Source organism: Haemaphysalis longicornis, unplaced genomic scaffold (assembly GCF_048455015.1).
Source record: "Haemaphysalis longicornis isolate Haplotype H1 unplaced genomic scaffold, Haemaphysalis longicornis Haplotype H1 scaffold_14, whole genome shotgun sequence".
In the NCBI taxonomy this organism is placed as follows: domain Eukaryota; kingdom Metazoa; phylum Arthropoda; class Arachnida; order Ixodida; family Ixodidae; genus Haemaphysalis; species Haemaphysalis longicornis.
In genome coordinates, this window is record NW_027526245.1 from 45,211,612 (window position 1) to 45,228,723 (window position 17,112).

Genomic DNA, 17,112 nt, shown 5'->3' on the forward strand with positions numbered 1-17,112 from the left:
AAGGCGTGGGTTCGGTCCCCACTCTGGGCGCGTGTTTTTCTTTCTTTCTTTCTCACGTAATTAATAAAAATTATAATAATGTAACGTCACTAACGGTAAAAAAAATAGTCTAACCTTCCCCTATGCCTTCTTTGGTATTGTAGACGTTCGGCATTTCTTTCTGTATTTCCTAACAAGCCCCTCATTTCCAAACCCTATTATCGCGCGAAAGCTTAGCGAGGGCCTCGGTTCTGGCAGCCTTGTTGCCAAGGTAGCATAAGAGGGTTTCCCGCCAGTTGACCGCTCATGACAGGCTGTAGACGTTCGCGTCACGCCCCGGGGGTTGAAAAAGAAGGTCCCCTTCTCCCCGTGTAGTCTGAGTGGCGTTGGCTACCACCCCCAAGCGTCGGATACAGTTGTAGCAAATATAAATACCCCAGAACGTGAAGCAGAACACAGTCGCCCAGATAGCCGAATTGGTAAGGCATTCGAGATCTAATCGAAAGGCGTGGGTTCGGTCCCCACTCTGGGCGCGTGTTTTTCTTTCTTTCTTTCTCACGTAATTAATAACAATTATAATAATGTAACGTCACTAACGGTAAAAAAAACAAAAAGTCTAACCTTCCCCTATGCCTTCTTTGGCGTTGTAGACTGCCGGCATTTCTTTCTGTATTTCCTAACGAGCCCCTCATTTCCAAACCCTATTATCGCGCGAAAGCTTAGCGAGGGCCTCGGTTCTGGCAGCCTTGATGCCAAGGTAGCATAAGAGGGTTTCCCGCGAGTTGACCGCTCATGACAGGCTGTAGACGTTCGCGTCACGCCCCGGGGGTTGAAAAAGAAGGTCCCCTTCTCCCCGTGTAGTCTGAGTGGCGCTGGCTACCACCCTCAAGCGTCAGATACAGTTGTACCAAATATAAATACCCCAGAAAGTGAAGTAGAACACAGTCGCCCAGATAGCCGAATTGGTAAGGCATTCGAGATCTAATCGAAAGGCGTGGGTTCGGTCCCCGCTCTGGGCGCGTGTTTTTCTTTCTTTCTTTCTCACGTAATTAATAAAAATTATAATATTGTAACGTCACTAACGGTAAAAAAATAGTCTAACCTTCCCCTATGCCTTCTTTGGCGTTGTAGACTGCCGGCATTTCTTTCTGTATTTCCTAACGAGCCCCTCATTTCCAAACCCTATTATCGCGCGAAAGCTTAGCGAGGGCCTCGGTTCTGGCAGCCTTGATGCCAAGGTAGCATAAGAGGGTTTCCCGATAGTTGACCGCTCATGACAGGCTGTAAACGTTCGCGTCACGCCCCGGGGGTTGAAAAAGAAGGTCCCCTTCTCCCCGTGTAGTCTGAGTGGCGCTGGCTACCACCCTCAAGCGTCAGATACAGTTGTAGCAAATATAAATACCCCAGAAAGTGAAGCAGAACACAGTCGCCCAGATAGCCGAATTGGTAAGGCATTCGAGATCTAATCGAAAGGCGTGGGTTCGGTCCCCACTGTGGGCGCGTGTTTTTCTTTCTTTCTTTCTCACGTAATTAATAAAAATTATAATAATGTAACGTCACTAACGGTAAAAAAAAACAAATAGTCTAACCTTCCCCTATGCCTTCTTTGGCGTTGTAGACTGCCGGCGTTTCTTTCTGTATTTCCTAACGAGCCCCTCATTTCCAAACCCTATTATCGCGCGAAAGCTTAGCGAGGGCCTCGGTTCTGGCAGCCTTGATGCCAAGGTAGCATAAGAGGGTTTCCCGCCAGTTTACCGCTCATGACAGGCTGTAGACGTTCGCGTCACGCCCCGGGGGTTGAAAAAGAAGGTCCCCTTCTCCCCGTGTAGTCTGAGTGGCGCTGGCTACCACCCTCAAACGTCAGATACAGTTGTAGCAAATATAAATACCCCAGAAAGTGAAGCAGAACACAGTCGCCCAGATAGCCGAATTGGTAAGGCATTCGAGATCTAATCGAAAGGCGTGGGTTCGGTCCCCACTCTGGGCGCGTGTTTTTCTTTCTTTCTTTCTCACGTATTTAATAAAAATTATAATAATGTAACGTCACTAACGGTAAAAAAAAAATAGTCTAACCTTCCCCTATGCCTTCTTGGGCGTTGTAGACGTTCGGCATTTCTTTCTGTATTTCCTAACGAGCCCCTCATTTCCAAACCCTATTATCGCGCGAAAGCTTAGCGAGGGCCTCGGTTCTGGCAGCCTTGATGCCAAGGTAGCATAAGAGGGTTTCCCGACAGTTGACCGCTCATGACAGGCTGTAAACGTTCGCGTCACGCCCCGGGGGTTGAAAAAGAAGGTCCCCTTCTCCCCGTGTAGTCTGAGTGGCGCTGGCTACCACCCTCAAGCGTCAGATACAGTTGTAGCAAATATAAATACCCCAGAAAGTGAAGCAGAACACAGTCGCCCAGATAGCCGAATTGGTAAGGCATTCGAGATCTAATCGAAAGGCGTGGGTTCGGTCCCCACTGTGGGCGCGTGTTTTTCTTTCTTTCTTTCTCACGTAATTAATAAAAATTATAATAATGTAACGTCACTAACGGTAAAAAAAAAACAAATAGTCTAACCTTCCCCTATGCCTTCTTTGGCGTTGTAGACTGCCGGCATTTCTTTCTGTATTTCCTAACGAGCCCCTCATTTCCAAACCCTATTATCGCGCGAAAGCTTAGCGAGGGCCTCGGTTCTGGCAGCCTTGATGCCAAGGTAGCATAAGAGGGTTTCCCGCCAGTTTACCGCTCATGACAGGCTGTAGACGTTCGCGTCACGCCCCGGGGGTTGAAAAAGAAGGTCCCCTTCTCCCCGTGTAGTCTGAGTGGCGCTGGCTACCACCCTCAAGCGTCAGATACAGTTGTACCAAATATAAATACCCCAGAAAGTGAAGTAGAACACACTCGCCCAGATAGCCGAATTGGTAAGGCATTCGAGATCTAATCGAAAGGCGTGGGTTCGGTCCCCACTCTGAGCGCGTGTTTTTCTTTCTTTCTTTCTCACGTAATTAATAAAAATTTTAATAATGTAACGTCACTAACGGTAAAAAAAAATAGTCTAACCTTCCCCTATGCCTTCTTTGGCGTTGTAGACAGCCGGCATTTCTTTCTGTATTTCCTAACGAGCCCCTCATTTCCAAACCCTATTATCGCGCGAAAGCTTAGCGAGGGCCTCGGTTCTGGCAGCCTTGATGCCAAGGTAGCATAAGAGGGTTTCCCGACAGTTGACCGCTCATGACAGGCTGTAAACGTTCGCGTCACGCCCCGGGGGTTGAAAAAGAAGGTCCCCTTCTCCCCGTGTAGTCTGAGTGGCGCTGGCTACCACCCTCAAGCGTCAGATACAGTTGTAGCAAATATAAATACCCCAGAAAGTGAAGCAGAACACAGTCGCCCATATAGCCGAATTGGTAAGGCATTCGAGATCTAATCGAAAGGCGTGGGTTCGGTCCCCACTGTGGGCGCGTGTTTTTCTTTCTTTCTTTCTCACGTAATTAATAAAAATTATAATAATGTAACGTCACTAACGGTAAAAAAAACAAATAGTCTAACCTTCCCCTATGCCTTCTTTGGCGTTGTAGACTGCCGGCGTTTCTTTCTGTATTTCCTAACGAGCCCCTCATTTCCAAACCCTATTATCGCGCGAAAGCTTAGCGAGGGCCTCGGTTCTGGCAGCCTTGATGCCAAGGTAGCATAAGAGGGTTTCCCGCCAGTTTACCGCTCATGACAGGCTGTAGACGTTCGCGTCACGCCCCGGGGGTTGAAAAAGAAGGTCCCCTTCTCCCCGTGTAGTCTGAGTGGCGCTGGCTACCACCCTCAAACGTCAGATACAGTTGTAGCAAATATAAATATCCCAGAAAGTGAAGCAGAACACAGTCGCCCAGATAGCCGAATTGGTAAGGCATTCGAGATCTAATCGAAAGGCGTGGGTTCGGTCCCCACTCTGGGCGCGTGTTTTTCTTTCTTTCTTTCTCACGTAATTAATAAAAATTATAATAATGTAACGTCACTAACGGTAAAAAAAAATAGTCTAACCTTCCCCTATGCCTTCTTTGGCGTTGTAGACATTCGGCATTTCTTTCTGTATTTCCTAACGAGCCCCTCATTTCCAAACCCTATTATCGCGCGAAAGCTTAGCGAGGGCCTCGGTTCTGGCAGCCTTGATGCCAAGGTAGCATAAGAGGGTTTCCCGATAGTTGACCGCTCATGACAGGCTGTAAACGTTCGCGTCACGCCCCGGGGGTTGAAAAAGAAGGTCCCCTTCTCCCCGTCTAGTCTGAGTGGCGCTGGCTACCACCCTCAAGCGTCAGATACAGTTGTAGCAAATATAAATACCCCAGAAAGTGAAGCAGAACACAGTCGCCCAGATAGCCGAATTGGTAAGGCATTCGAGATCTAATCGAAAGGCGTGGGTTCGGTCCCCACTGTGGGCGCGTGTTTTTCTTTCTTTCTTTCTCACGTAATTAATAAAAATTATAATAATGTAACGTCACTAACGGTAAAAAAAAAACAAATAGTCTAACCTTCCCCTATGCCTTCTTTGGCGTTGTAGACTGCCGGCGTTTCTTTCTGTATTTCCTAACGAGCCCCTCATTTCCAAACCCTATTATCGCGCGAAAGCTTAGCGAGGGCCTCGGTTCTGGCAGCCTTGATGCCAAGGTAGCATAAGAGGGTTTCCCGCCAGTTTACCGCTCATGACAGGCTGTAGACGTTCGCGTCACGCCCCGGGGGTTGAAAAAGAAGGTCCCCTTCTCCCCGTGTAGTCTGAGTGGCGCTGGCTACCACCCTCAAGCGTCAGATACAGTTGTACCAAATATAAATACCTCAGAAAGTGAAGTAGAACACACTCGCCCAGATAGCCGAATTGGTAAGGCATTCGAGATCTAATCGAAAGGCGTGGGTTCGGTCCCCACTCTGGGCGCGTGTTTTTCTTTCTTTCTTTCTCACGTAATTAATAAAAATTTTAATAATGTAACGTCACTAACGGTAAAAAAAAAATAGTCTAACCTTCCCCTATGCCTTCTTTGGCGTTGTAGACTGCCGGCGTTTCTTTCTGTATTTCCTAACGAGCCCCTCATTTCCAAACCCTATTATCGCGCGAAAGCTTAGCGAGGGCCTCGGTTCTGGCAGCCTTGATGCCAAGGTAGCATAAGAGGGTTTCCCGCCAGTTTACCGCTCATGACAGGCTGTACACGTTCGCGTCACGCCCCGGGGGTTGAAAAAGAAGGTCCCCTTCTCCCCGTGTAGTCTGAGTGGCGCTGGCTACCACCCTCAAACGTCAGATACAGTTGTAGCAAATTTAAATACCCCACAAAGTGAAGCAGAACACAGTCGCCCAGATAGCCGAATTGGTAAGGCATTCGAGATCTAATCGAAAGGCGTGGGTTCGGTCCACACTCTGGGCGCGTGTTTTTCTTTCTTTCTTTCTCACGTAATTAATAAAAATTATAATAATGTAACGTCACTAACGGTAAAAAAAATAGTCTAACCTTCCCCTATGCCTTCTTTGGCGTTGTAGACGTTCGGCATTTCTTTCTGTATTTCCTAACGAGCCCCTCATTTCCAAACCCTATTATCGCGCGAAAGCTTAGCGAGGGCCTCGGTTCTGGCAGCCTTGATGCCAAGGTAGCATAAGAGGGTTTCCCGACAGTTGACCGCTCATGACAGGCTGTAAACGTTCGCGTCACGCCCCTGGGGTTGAAAAAGAAGGTCCCCTTCTCCCCGTGTAGTCTGAGTGGCGTTGGCTACCACCCTCAAGCGTCAGATACAGTTGTAGCAAATATAAATACCCCAGAACGTGAAGCAGAACACAGTCGCCCAGATAGCCGAATTGGTAAGGCATTCGAGATCTAATCGAAAGGCGTGGGTTCGGTCCCCACTCTGGGCGCGTGTTTTTCTTTCTTTCTTTCTCACGTAATTAATAAAAATTATAATAATGTAACGTCACTAACGGTAAAAAAAACAAAAAGTCTAACCTTCCCCTATGCCTTCTTTGGCGTTGTAGACTGCCGGCATTTCTTTCTGTATTTCCTAACGAGCCCCCCATTTCCAAACCCTATTATCGCGCGAAAGCTTAGCGAGGGCCTCGGTTCTGGCAGCCTTGATGCCAAGGTAGCATAAGAGGGTTTCCCGCGAGTTGACCGCTCATGACAGGCTGTAGACGTTCGCATCACGCCCCGGGGGTTGAAAAAGAAGGTCCCCTTCTCCCCGTGTAGTCTGAGTGGCGCTGGCTACCACCCTCAAGCGTCAGATACAGTTGTACCAAATATAAATACCCCAGAAAGTGAAGTAGAACACAGTCGCCCAGATAGCCGAATTGGTAAGGCATTCGAGATCTAATCGAAAGGCGTGGGTTCGGTCCCCGCTCTGGGCGCGTGTTTTTCTTTCTTTCTTTCTCACGTAATTAATAAAAATTATAATATTGTAACGTCACTAACGGTAAAAAAAATAGCCTAACCTTCCCCTATGCCTTCTTTGGCGTTGTAGACTGCCGGCATTTCTTTCTGTATTTCCTAACGAGCCCCTCATTTCCAAACCCTATTATCGCGCGAAAGCTTAGCGAGGGCCTCGGTTCTGGCAGCCTTGATGCCAAGGTAGCACAAGAGGGTTTCCCGCCAGTTGACCGCTCATGACAGGCTGTAGACGTTCGCGTCACGCCCCGGGGGTTGAAAAAGAAGGTCCCCTTCTCCCCGTGTAGTCTGAGTGGCGCTGGCTACCACCCTCAAGCGTCAGATACAGTTGTAGCAAATATAAATACCCCAGAAAGTGATGCAGAACACAGTCGCCCAGATAGCCGAATTGGTAAGGCATTCGAGATCTAATCGAAAGGCGTGGGTTCGGTCCCCACTCTGGGCGCGTGTTTTTCTTTCTTTCTTTCTCACGTAATTAATAAAAATTATAATAATGTAACGTCACTAACGGTAAAAAAAAACAAATAGTCTAACCTTCCCCTATGCCTTCTTTGGCGTTGTAGACTGCCGGCATTTCTTTCTGTATTTCCTAACGAGCCCCTCATTTCCAAACCCTATTATCGCGCGAAAGCTTAGCGAGGGCCTCGGTTCTGGCAGCCTTGATGCCAAGGTAGCATAAGAGGGTTTCCCGCCAGTTGACCGCTCATGACAGGCTGTAGACGTTCGCGTCACGCCCCGGGGTTTGAAAAAGAAGGTCCCCTTCTCCCCGTGTAGTCTGAGTGGCGCTGGCTACCACCCTCAAGCGTCAGATACAGTTGTAGCAAATATAAATACCCCAGAAAGTGGAGCAGAACACAGTCGCCCAGATAGCCGAATTGGTAAGGCATTCGAGATATAATCGAAAGGCGTGGGTTCGGTCCCCACTCTGGGCGCGTGTTTTTCTTTCTTTCTTTCTCACGTAATAATAAAAATTATAATAATGTAACGTCACTAACGGTAAAAAAAATAGTCTAACCTTCCCCTATGCCTTCTTTGGCGTTGTAGACTGCCGGCATTTCTTTCTGTATTTCCTAACGAGCCCCTCATTTCCAAACCCTATTATCGCGCGAAAGCTTAGCGAGGGCCTCGGTTTTGGCAGCCTTGATGCCAAGGTAGCATAAGAGGGTTTCCCGCCAGTTGACCGCTCATGACAGGCTGTAGACGTTCGCGTCACGCCCCGGGGGTTGAAAAAGAAGGTCCCCTTCTCCCCGTGTAGTCTGAGTGGCGCTGGCTACCACCCTCAAGCGTCAGATACAGTTGTAGCAAATATATATACCCCAGAAAGTGAAGCAGAACACAGTCGCCCAGATAGCCGAATTGGTAAGGCATTCGAGATATAATCGAAAGGCGTGGGTTCGGTCCCCACTGTGGGCGCGTGTTTTTCTTTCTTTCTTTCTCACGTAATTAATAAAAATTATAATAATGGAACGTCACTAACGGTAAAAAAAAACAAATAGTCTAACCTTCCCCTATGCCTTCTTTGGCGTTGTAGACTGCCGGCATTTCTTTCTGTATTTCCTAACGAGCCCCTCATTTCCAAACCCTATTATCGCGCGAAAGCTTAGCGAGGGCCTCGGTTCTGGCAGCCTTGATGCCAAGGTAGCATAAGAGGGTTTCCCGCGAGTTGACCGCTCATGACAGGCTGTAGACGTTCACGTCACGCCCCGGGGGTTGAAAAAGAAGGTCCCCTTCTCCCCGTGTAGTCTGAGTGGCGCTGGCTACCACCCTCAAGCGTCAGATACAGTTGTACCAAATATAAATACCCCAGAAAGTGAAGTAGAACACAGTCGCCCAGATAGCCGAATTGGTAAGGCATTCGAGATCTAATCGAAAGGCGTGGGTTCGGTCCCCGCTCTGGGCGCGTGTTTTTCTTTCTTTCTTTCTCACGTAATTAATAAAAATTATAATATTGTAACGTCACTAACGGTAAAAAAAATAGTCTAACCTTCCCCTATGCCTTCTTTGGCGTTGTAGACTGCCGGCATTTCTTTCTGTATTTCCTAACGAGCCCCTCATTTCCAAACCCTATTATCGCGCGAAAGCTTAGCGAGGGCCTCGGTTCTGGCAGCCTTGATGCGAAGGTAGCACAAGAGGGTTTCCCGCCAGTTGACCGCTCATGACAGGCTGTAGACGTTCGCGTCACGCCCCGGGGGTTGAAAAAGAAGGTCCCCTTCTCCCCGTGTAGTCTGAGTGGCGCTGGCTACCACCCTCAAGCGTCAGATACAGTTGTAGCAAATATAAATACCCCAGAAAGTGAAGCAGAACACAGTCGCCCAGATAGCCGAATTGGTAAGGCATTCGAGATCTAATCGAAAGGCGTGGGTTCGGTCCCCACTCTGGGCGCGTGTTTTTCTTTCTTTCTTTCTCACGTAATAATAAAAATTATAATAATGTAACGTCACTAACGGTAAAAAAAAAGTAGTCTAACCTTCCCCAATGCCTTCTTTGGCGTTGTAGACTGCCGGCATTTCTTTCTGTATTTCCTAACGAGCCCCTCATTTCCAAACCCTATTATCGCGCGAAAGCTTAGCGAGGGCCTCGGTTCTGGCAGCCTTGAAGCCAAGGTAGCATAAGAGGGTTTCCCGCCAGTTGACCGCTCATGACAGGCTGTAGACGTTCGCGTCACGCCCCGGGGGTTGAAAAAGAAGGTCCCCTTCTCCCCGTGTAGTCTGAGTGGCGCTGGCTACCACCCTCAAGCGTCAGATACAGTTGTAGCAAATATATATACCTTAGAAAGTGAAGCAGAACACAGTCGCCCAGATAGCCGAATTGGTAAGGCATTCGAGATCTAATCAAAAGGCGTGGGTTCGGTCCCCACTGTGGGCGCGTGTTTTTCTTTCTTTCTTTCTCACGTAATTAATAAAAATTATAATAATGTAACGTCACTAACGGTAAAAAAAAACAAATAGTCTAACCTTCCCCTATGCCTTCTTTGGCGTTGTAGACTGCCGGCATTTCTTTCTGTATTTCCTAACGAGCCCCTCATTTCCAAACCCTATTATCGCGCGAAAGCTTAGCGAGGGCCTCGGTTCTGGCAGCCTTGATGCCAAGGTAGCATAAGAGGGTTTCCCGCCAGTTGACCGCTCATGACAGGCTGTAGACGTTCGCGTCACGCCCCGGGGTTTGAAAAAGAAGGTCCGCTTCTCCCCGTGTAGTCTGAGTGGCGCTGGCTACCATTCTTTGCGTCAGATACAGTTGTAGCAAATATAAATACCCCAGAAAGTGGAGCAGAACACAGTCGCCCAGATAGCCGAATTGGTAAGGCATTCGAGATCTAATCGAAAGGCGTGGGTTCGGTCCCCACTTTGGGCGCGTGTTTTTCTTTCTTTCTTTCTCACGTAATTAATAAAAATTATAATAATGTAACGTCACTAACGGTAAAAAAAAAGTAGTCTAACCTTCCGCTATGCCTTCTTTGGCGTTGTAGACTGCCGGCATTTCTTTCTGTATTTCCTAACGAGCCCCTCATTTCCAAACCCTATTATCGCGCGAAAGCTTAGCGAGGGCCTCGGTTCTGGCAGCCTTGATGCCAAGGTAGCATAAGAGGGTTTCCCGCCAGTTGACCGCTCATGACAGGCTGTAGACGTTCGCGTCACGCCCCGGGGTTTGAAAAAGAAGGTCCCCTTCTCCTCGTGTAGTCTGAGTGGCGCTGGCTACCACCCTCAAGCGTCAGATACAGTTGTAGCAAATATAAATACCCCAGAAAGTGAAGCAGAACACAGTCGCCCAGATAGCCGAATTGGTAAGGCATTCGAGATCTAATCGAAAGGCGTGGGTTCGGTCCCCACTCTGGGCGCGTGTTTTTCTTTCTTTCTTTCTCACGTAATAATAAAAATTATAATAATGTAACGTCAATAACGGTAAAAAAAAATAGTCTAACCTTCCCCTATGCCTTCTTTGGCGTTGTAGACTGCCGGCATTTCTTTCTGTATTTCCTAACGAGCCCCTCATTTCCAAACCCTATTATCGCGCGAAAGCTTAGCGAGGGCCTCGGTTTTGGCAGCCTTGATGCCAAGGTAGCATAAGAGGGTTTCCCGCCAGTTGACCGCTCATGACAGGCTGTAGACGTTCGCGTCACGCCCCGGGGGTTGAAAAAGAAGGTCCCCTTCTCCCCGTGTAGTCTGAGTGGCGCTGGCTACCACCCTCAAGCGTCAGATACAGTTGTAGCAAATATATATACCCCAGAAAGTGAAGCAGAACACAGTCGCCCAGATAGCCGAATTGGTAAGGCATTCGAGATATAATCGAAAGGCGTGGGTTCGGTCCCCACTGTGGGCGCGTGTTTTTCTTTCTTTCTTTCTCACGTAATTAATAAAAATTATAATAATGTAACGTCACTAACGGTAAAAAAAAACAAATAGTCTAACCTTCCCCTATGCCTTCTTTGGCGTTGTAGACTGCCGGCATTTCTTTCTGTATTTCCTAACGAGCCCCTCATTTCCAAACCCTATTATCGCGCGAAAGCTTAGCGAGGGCCTCGGTTCTGGCAGCCTTGATGCCAAGGTAGCATAAGAGGGTTTCCCGCGAGTTGACCGCTCATGACAGGCTGTAGACGTTCGCGTCACGCCCCGGGGGTTGAAAAAGAAGGTCCCCTTCTCCCCGTGTAGTCTGAGTGGCGCTGGCTACCACCCTCAAGCGTCAGATACAGTTGTACCAAATATAAATACCCCAGAAAGTGAAGTAGAACACAGTCGCCCAGATAGCCGAATTGGTAAGGCATTCGAGATCTAATCGAAAGGCGTGGGTTCGGTCCCCGCTCTGGGCGCGTGTTTTTCTTTCTTTCTTTCTCACGTAATTAATAAAAATTATAATATTGTAACGTCACTAACGGTAAAAAAAATAGTCTAACCTTCCCCTATGCCTTCTTTGGCGTTGTAGACTGCCGGCATTTCTTTCTGTATTTCCTAACGAGCCCCTCATTTCCAAACCCTATTATCGCGCGAAAGCTTAGCGAGGGCCTCGGTTCTGGCAGCCTTGATGCCAAGGTAGCACAAGAGGGTTTCCCGCCAGTTGACCGCTCATGACAGGCTGTAGACGTTCGCGTCACGCCCCGGGGGTTGAAAAAGAAGGTCCCCTTCTCCCCGTGTAGTCTGAGTGGCGCTGGCTACCACCCTCAAGCGTCAGATACAGTTGTAGCAAATATAAATACCCCAGAAAGTGAAGCAGAACACAGTCGCCCAGATAGCCGAATTGGTAAGGCATTCGAGATCTAATCGAAAGGCGTGGGTTCGGTCCCCACTCTGGGCGCGTGTTTTTCTTATTTTTCTTACTCACGTAATAATAAAAATTATAATAATGTAACGTCACTAACGGTAAAAAAAAGTAGTCTAACCTTCCCCTATGCCTTCTTTGGCGTTGTAGACTGCCGGCATTTCTTTCTGTATTTCCTAACGAGCCCCTCATTTCCAAACCCTATTATCGCGCGAAAGCTTAGCGAGGGCCTCGGTTCTGGCAGCCTTGATGCCAAGGTAGCATAAGAGGGTTTCCCGCCAGTTGACCGCTCATGACAGGCTGTAGACGTTCGCGTCACGCCCCGGGGGTTGAAAAAGAAGGTCCCCTTCTCCCCGTGTAGTCTGAGTGGCGCTGGCTACCACCCTCAAGCGTCAGATACAGTTGTAGCAAATATATATACCTTAGAAATAGAAGCAGAACACAGTCGCCCAGATAGCCGAATTGGTAAGGCATTCGAGATCTAATCGAAAGGCGTGGGTTCGGTCCCCACTGTGGGCGCGTGTTTTTCTTTCTTTCTTTCTCACGTAATTAATAAAAATTATAATAATGTAACGTCACTAACGGTAAAAAAAAACAAATAGTCTAACCTTCCCCTATGCCTTCTTTGGCGTTGTAGACTGCCGGCATTTCTTTCTGTATTTCCTAACGAGCCCCTCATTTCCAAACCCTATTATCGCGCGAAAGCTTAGCGAGGGCCTCGGTTCTGGCAGCCTTGATGCCAAGGTAGCATAAGAGGGTTTCCCGCCAGTTGACCGCTCATGACAGGCTGTAGACGTTCGCGTCACGCCCCGGGGTTTGAAAAAGAAGGTCCTCTTCTCCCCGTGTAGTCTGAGTGGCGCTGGCTACCACCCTCAAGCGTCAGATACAGTTGTAGCAAATATAAATACCCCAGAAAGTGGAGCAGAACACAGTCGCCCAGATAGCCGAATTGGTAAGGCATTCGAGATCTAATCGAAAGGCGTGGGTTCGGTCCCCACTTTGGGCGCGTGTTTTTCTTTCTTTCTTTCTCACGTAATTAATAAAAATTATAATAATGTAACGTAACTAACGGTAAAAAAAAACAAATAGTCTAACCTTCCCCTATGCCTTCTTTGGCGTTGTAGACTGCCGGCATTTCTTTCTGTATTTCCTAACGAGCCCCTCATTTCCAAACCCTATTATCGCGCGAAAGCTTAGCGAGGGCCTCGGTTCTGGCAGCCTTCATGCCAAGGTAGCATAAGAGGGTTTCCCGACAGTTGACCGCTCATGACAGGCTGTAAACGTTCGCGTCACGCCCCGGGGGTTGAAAAAGAAGGTCCCCTTCTCCCCGTGTAGTCTGAGTGGCGCTGGCTACCACCCTCAAGCGTCAGATACAGTTGTAGCAAATATAAATACCCCAGAAAGTGAAGCAGAACACAGTCGCCCTGATAGCCGAATTGGTAAGGCATTCGAGATCTAGTCGAAAGGCGTGGGTTCGGTCCCCACTCTGGGCGCGTGTTTTTCTTTCTTTCTTTCTCACGTAATTAATAAAAATTATAATAATGTAACGTCACTAACGGTAAAAAAAAATAGTCTAACCTTCCCCTATGCCTTCTTTGGCGTTGTAGACTGCCGGCATTTCTTTCTGTATTTCCTAACGAGCCCCTCATTTCCAAACCCTATTATCGCGCGAAAGCTTAGCGAGGGCCTCGGTTCTGGCAGCCTTGATGCCAAGGTAGCATAAGAGGGTTTCCCGACAGTTGACCGCTCATGACAGGCTGTAAACGTTCGCGTCACGCCCCGGGGGTTGAAAAAGAAGGTCCCCTTCTCCCCGTGTAGACTGAGTGGCGCTGGCTACCACCCTCAAGCGTCAGATACAGTTGTAGCAAATATAAATACCCCAGAAAGTAAAGCAGAACACAGTCGCCCAGATAGCCGAATTGGTAAGGCATTCGAGATCTAATCGAAAGGCGTGGGTTCGGTCCCCACTGTGGGCGCGTGTTTTTCTTTCTTTCTTTCTCACGTAATTAATAAAAATTATAATAATGTAACGTCACTAACGGTAAAAAAAAACAAATAGTCTAACATTCCCCTATGCCTTCTTTGGCGTTGTAGACTGCCGGCATTTCTTTCTGTATTTCCTAACGAGCCCCTCATTTCCAAACCCTATTATCGCGCGAAAGCTTAGCGAGGGCCTCGGTTCTGGCAGCCTTGATGCCAAGGTAGCATAAGAGGGTTTCCCGCCAGTTTACCGCTCATGACAGGCTGTAGACGTTCGCGTCACGCCCCGGGGGTTGAAAAAGAAGGTCCCCTTCTCCCCGTGTAGTCTGAGTGGCGCTGGCTACCACCCTCAAACGTCAGATACAGTTGTAGCAAATATAAATACCCCAGAAAGTGAAGCAGAACACAGTCGCCCAGATAGCCGAATTGGTAAGGCATTCGAGATCTAATCGAAAGGCGTGGGTTCGGTCCCCACTCTGGGCGCGTGTTTTTCTTTCTTTCTTTCTCACGTAATTAATAAAAATTATAATAATGTAACGTCACTGACGGTAAAAAAAAAATAGTCTAACCTTCCCCTATGCCTTCTTTGGCGTTGTAGACGTTCGGCATTTCTTTCTGTATTTCCTAACGAGCCCCTCATTTCCAAACCCTGTTATCGCGCGAAAGCTTAGCGAGGGCCTCGGTTCTGGCAGCCTTGTTGCCAAGGTAGCATAAGAGGGTTTCCCGCCAGTTGACCGCTCATGACAGGCTGTAGACGTTCGCGTCACGCCCCGGGGGTTGAAAAAGAAGGTCCCCTTCTCCCCGTGTAGTCTGAGTGGCGTTGGCTACCACCCTCAAGCGTCAGATACAGTTGTAGCAAATATAAATACCCCAGAACGTGAAGCAGAACACAGTCGCCCAGATAGCCGAATTGGTAAGGCATTCGAGATCTAATCGAAAGGCGTGGGTTCGGTCCCCGCTCTGGGCGCGTGTTTTTCTTTCTTTCTTTCTCACGTAATTAATAAAAATTATAATAATGTAACGTCACTAACGGTAAAAAAAAATAGTCTAACCTTCCCCTATGCCTTCTTTGGCGTTGTAGACTGCCGGCATTTCTTTCTGTATTTCCTAACGAGCCCCTCATTTCCAAACCCTATTATCGCGCGAAAGCTTAGCGAGGGCCTCGGTTCTGGCAGCCTTGATGCCAAGGTAGCACAAGAGGGTTTCCCGCCAGTTGACCGCTCATGACAGGTTGTAGACGTTCGCGTCACGCCCCGGGGGTTGAAAAAGAAGGTCCCCTTCCCCCCGTGTAGTCTGAGTGGCGCTGGCTACCACCCTCAAGCGTCAGATACAGTTGTAGCCAATATAAATACCCCAGAAAGTGAAGCAGAACACAATCGCCCAGATAGCCGAATTGGTAAGGCATTCGAGATCTAATCGAAAGGCGTGGGTTCGGTCCCCACTCTGGGCGCGTGTTTTTTTTTCTTTCTTTCTCACGTAATTAATAAAAATTATAATAATGTAACATCACTAACGGTAAAAAAAAAATAGTCTAACCTTCCCCTATGCCTTCTTTGGCGTTGTAGACGTTCGGCATTTCTTTCTGTATTTCCTCACGAGCCCCTCATTTCCAAACCCTATTATCGCGCGAAAGCTTAGCGAGGGCCTCGGTTCTGGCAGCCTTGATGCCAAGGTAGCATAAGAGGGTTTCCCGCCAGTTGACCGCTCATGACAGGCTGTAGACGTTCGCGTCACGCCCCGGGGGTTGAAAAAGAAGGTCCCCTTCTCCCCGTGTAGTCTGAGTGGCGCTGGCTACCACCCTCAAACGTCAGATACAGTTGTAGCAAATATAAATACCCCAGAAAGTTAAGCAGAACACAGTCGCCCAGATAGCCGAATTGGTAAGGCATTCGAGATCTAATCGAAAGGTGTGGGTTCGGTCCCCACTCTGGGCGCGTGTTTTTCTTTCTTTCTTTCTCACGTAATTAATAAAAATTATAATAATGTAACGTCACTAACGGTAAAAAAAATAGTCTAACCTTCCCCTATGCCTTCTTTGGCGTTGTAGACGTTCGGCATTTCTTTCTGTATTTCCTAACGAGCCCCTCATTTCCAAACCCTATTATCGCGCGAAAGCTTAGCGAGGGCCTCGGTTCTGGCAGCCTTGATGCCAAGGTAGCATAAGAGGGTTTCCCGCCAGTTGACCGCTCATGACAGGCTGTAGACGTTCGCGTCACGCCCCGGGGGTTGAAAAAGAAGGTCCCCTTCTCCCCGTGTAGTCTGAGTGGCGCTGGCTACCACCCTCAAACGTCAGATACAGTTGTAGCAAATATAAATACCCCAGAAAGTTAAGCAGAACACAGTCGCCCAGATAGCCGATTTGGTAAGGCATTCGAGATCTAATCGAAAGGCGTGGGTTCGGTCCCCACTCTGGGCGCGTGTTTTTCTTTCTTTCTTTCTCACGTAATTAATAAAAATTATAATAATGTAACGTCACTAACGGTAAAAAAAACAAATAGTCTAACCTTCCCCTATGCCTTCTTTGGCGTTGTAGACTGCCGGCATTTCTTTCATTATTTCCTAACGAGCCCCTCATTTCCAAACCCTATTATCGCGCGAAAGCTTAGCGAGGGCCTCGGTTCTGGCAGCCTTGATGCCAAGGTAGCATAAGAGGGTTTCCCGCCAGTTGACCGCTCATGACAGGCTGTAGACGTTCGCGTCATGCCCCGGGGGTTGAAAAGAAGGTCCCCTTCTCCCCGTGTAGTCTGAGTGGCGCTGGCTACCACCCTCAAACGTCAGATACAGTTGTAGCAAATATAAATACCCCAGAAAGTTAAGCAGAACACAGTCGCCCAGATAGCCGAATTGGTAAGGCATTCGAGATCTAATCGAAAGGCGTGGGTTCGGTCCCCACTCTGGGCGCGTGTTTTTCTTTCTTTCTTTCTCACGTAATTAATAAAAATTATAATAATGTAACGTCACTAACGGTAAAAAAACAAATATTCTAACCTTCCCCTATGCCTTCTTTGGCGTTGTAGACTGCCGGCATTTCTTTCTGTATTTCCTAACGAGCCCCTCATTTCCAAACCCTATTATCGCGCGAAAGCTTAGCGATGGCCTCGGTTCTGGCAGCCTTGATGCCAAGGTAGCATAAGAGGGTTTCCCGCCAGTTGACCGCTCATGACAGGCTGTAGACGTTCGCGTCACGCCCCGGGGGTTGAAAAAGAAGGTCCCCTTCTCCCCGTGTAGTCTGAGTGGCGCTGGCTACCACCCTCAAGCGTCAGATACAGTTGTAGCAAATATAAATACCCCAGAAAGTGAAGCAGAACACAGTCGCCCAGATAGCCGAATTGGTAAGGCATTCGAGATCTAATCGAAAGGCGTGGGTTCGGTCCCCACTCTGGGCGCGTGTTTTTCTTTCTTTCTTTCTCACGTAATTAATAAAAATTAAAATAATGTAACGTCACTAACGGTAAAAAAAATAGTCTAACCTTCCCCTATGCCTTCTTTGGCGTTGTAGACTGCCGGCATTTCTT

At 48.2% G+C, this 17,112-nt stretch overlaps 3 non-coding genes across 3 annotated transcripts; all 3 read left to right on the forward strand.

Moving 5' to 3' along the window:
• Positions 1-7,227: 7,227 nt before the first annotated feature.
• On the forward strand, positions 7,228-7,299 carry Trnai-uau (transfer RNA isoleucine (anticodon UAU)). Its single transcript has one exon. It is a non-coding gene; the product is annotated as a tRNA-Ile (tRNA).
• A 409-nt stretch (positions 7,300-7,708) lies between these two features.
• On the forward strand, positions 7,709-7,780 carry Trnai-uau (transfer RNA isoleucine (anticodon UAU)). The gene has a single exon. It is a non-coding gene; the product is annotated as a tRNA-Ile (tRNA).
• Positions 7,781-10,612: 2,832 nt separating this feature from the next.
• On the forward strand, positions 10,613-10,684 carry Trnai-uau (transfer RNA isoleucine (anticodon UAU)). The gene has a single exon. It is a non-coding gene; the product is annotated as a tRNA-Ile (tRNA).
• The last annotated feature ends 6,428 nt before the right edge of the window (positions 10,685-17,112 follow it).